General features: G+C 35.0%; 1 pseudogene across 1 annotated transcript; it reads right to left on the bottom strand.

Moving 5' to 3' along the window:
• Window positions 1–1,715: 1,715 nt before the first annotated feature.
• LOC104682440 lies at window positions 1,716–2,330 on the bottom strand (annotated as a pseudogene). The gene has a single exon (XR_004052631.1). The product of XR_004052631.1 is annotated as a survival of motor neuron-related-splicing factor 30 pseudogene (transcript).
• Window positions 2,331–2,952: the final 622 nt, after the last annotated feature.

A 2,952-nucleotide genomic window follows, 5' to 3' on the forward strand; every position in this document is an offset into this window, starting at 1 on the left:
ATCCGGCCACTGCACTCCAGCCTGGGCGACACAGCAAGACTCTGTCTCAAAAAAAAAAAAAAAAAAAAAAAAAATCAATGTTAGCAGTCTAATATAAGGGCTTTCCAGCCGTCTAGGTTGTTGGGGAAGCGAAGGAGGACCAGGAAAGATAGTGCTGAAATTCCTTTGGAGTAGACGGGAACTATCAAAGAACACAATGTGAGTTACTATTTATTTTGCCAAGAGAATGGTTAGTTTACTCCTTTTCTTTGAAGCTTACTAGTGATTGCTTCAAATGCTGATGTACAGTCATTATTCTTTGTTGTAAATTGTCCACAGGTTATTCAATATAGGTTTGCATTTTATTTATTTATTTTTGATTTTAAAAACACTTTAATAAAAATTAAACATGCAAAACTGAAATAATACACATCCTAAAAATTAGCTTCTTCCATTAATAGGAAGACCCTTTTCTATGCATGTATTTGGCTTAAACTCAACTCAGGATAACTGTGATGTTCACTTACACCACCAAATGCAGAAAACTTGATCTAATTAACAAAAATTACAAACAGCTAAATGAACATAATATACGGGGAAATTATGGTCAGATTAATGCACAAGAAATACAAGAATTTTTTAATGATGAAATATTCAAGTACTCTTGTTCATTAATTTAGCCTTGTTTTTTTACAAAAATAGTATCTACACTGTATACAGGGCTATACATCAGCTTTTTGTTCTCCCATATAAACATTACACATTCAAAACATGGTACCACTGCTGTAAATGAAAAAAACAAAAACCAGGAAAAAAGCAAACATACAAAAAACAAAAACACCTTAGAAAAGGGAGCTCATCCTAAAGTTTCTTACATAGAACTAAGAGTACATAAAAGTAAAACAGATCAATTTTAGAGATGGCCTAATAGGCCTAGGAAACAAGTATTTGAGGAAAAACCTCAAAATAAACTTTGCCATTTACAAATTAACCTATCTTTAGGCTTAACTGAACGACAGCTAAGTTTTAAAGTTGAAAATAAGAAAAATGAAAGGATCTCTTTAGCAGGTTGGTGTTTTTGCCTTGGTGTTCCAGTGAATTGCTAGAGTATGTGTCAAGTTCAAAGCATCTGAAAATTTCAAGTTACAAATTACAAAAAGTACATAGCATAGGTTAAGTAGGCGCCTAATATTAGGATGATCAATAATTCATCTAAGTGCTGTATGAAACAGCATCTACAAAAGTTGCTTTATTCAACAAACTTTGAGGGAACTGTGGTACTGATAATGAGAAAAGTTAAACAAATAGCAGTTATCAAATGCAATTTCTTCACGTTTCATTCTCCTGAAGTCAACCAATGACGACAATGGTATCTTGCTTACTAATCTAACAAATAATTTACCTTTAGAAAAATATAAGGATAAAAAGGTAAATGTAAAGCCCTGCAGAGATGAAATCCAATAGTTTTTCTGATTATTGAGGCATCAAATGCCTGACATTGTATTTAGAGGTATCTTAATATTGTGTCATAGGTTTATCAGCAATTCCACAAGTTCCTACTCCAACTTTGCCAGTCATACTCTCAGGTGAAGCAAAAATATTCCTCTTTACCTGGCCTTTTTGTTTTTGGAATAGGCTCTGTTGTTGAATTGCTGCCATTTCACTTTCTGGTCCTTTCTTTCCCGCCCAAGTTCTTTTATTCTCTGAGCTTTTTTCAAAGCTTTCTTCTTTTTATATTCACACTGCTGGGCAATCATTTCTTTTTTTGACATGGGTTTGTTGCCACTGTCCTCCTTTGCCTTCCTTCCTTATTCTACAGGCTTGAGGTTCAACGGTGGAGTCACTTCAGCATTGCCATAACCAGCAAAGGTGATTGCAGCGGTGCCATTTTCTTCATCTATCTCTTCAATCTCCGCTTCATAACACTGTCCATCTTCACTCCAGATTGCCATACACTTGTCTCCTACTTTCCATGAATGAGTAGGTTGAGTAGAAGCAAAACCGTCTGAACTTGCAAGCGTCTCAGAAGGTTGAGTTGACAGAAGGTCTTTGGTTAGTTCTATAACTTCTTGTAAATCTTTCTTCAATTTTAGCAAATCTTCATTTTCTCCATTTCCAGATAATGCAGCTTCAACTTGCTGGAGCTGAGTTTTGTAGCTTGCCAGCTGTTTTGCTAAATCCTCTGATATCTTGTGTGGGGCTGGGGGCGGGGCGGCGGGAAGGGGTCGGGGCAAATGACCCCAGTGGTAGTGGCAGCGACAGCAGCAGTAGCAGGAAAATCTCCGTGACAACAACAAGACGACTGGGTCTGAAAAGGAAGAACTCGGTCGGCGGCGAGGGGGAAGGGAGCATTTTATTTATTTTAATATATCAATTCACATCTTAAAATTATTGTGAATACGGTTTCTGGTTTTAACATCTTATTTTTTTATAGGAGATATGCCACTGAAGCCTCTTTTTACTCTTATATTTAGCTGTTTTAAACACATAGTAGACAAAAAGTAGAAGAGGCTGAAATTGTGGTTTGTGTTTTCTTACCTTTCCCCTAGTTCTTACTTCACTGCATGCGCTTTTTATGTTTTCTGAGCAGTTTCTTAACATAGAGATACTTTTATGCTGTAGAATAGTGATTATATTCATTGTACCTGATTTTAGATTTTTATTGGAAATATTTTGATTATGTCACTGTTAAAGACCTTTCGTTCTCTAGATTAGAAAGAACAAACTCAAAGTTCTTTGTGCTTCACATCAAGAAAAAAGTTTAAATAGGGTTACTAAATTGGGTTACATAAATGATGCAATATGTTTGGAAAAGGCAAACAAAATCACAGTTTTTCATTGATTTCTTCTTCTAATTTCTAGGGTACAACAATGCAAATTTGATTGAGCAAATATTTTTCTCCCTTCTTTTACTCCATTTTCATTTGCAAATAACATGGAACTTAAAATTATTATTTGAAATCATTCTCATTT

This window comes from Rhinopithecus roxellana, chromosome 2 (genome assembly GCF_007565055.1).
Source record: "Rhinopithecus roxellana isolate Shanxi Qingling chromosome 2, ASM756505v1, whole genome shotgun sequence".
NCBI classification, from domain to species: domain Eukaryota; kingdom Metazoa; phylum Chordata; class Mammalia; order Primates; family Cercopithecidae; genus Rhinopithecus; species Rhinopithecus roxellana.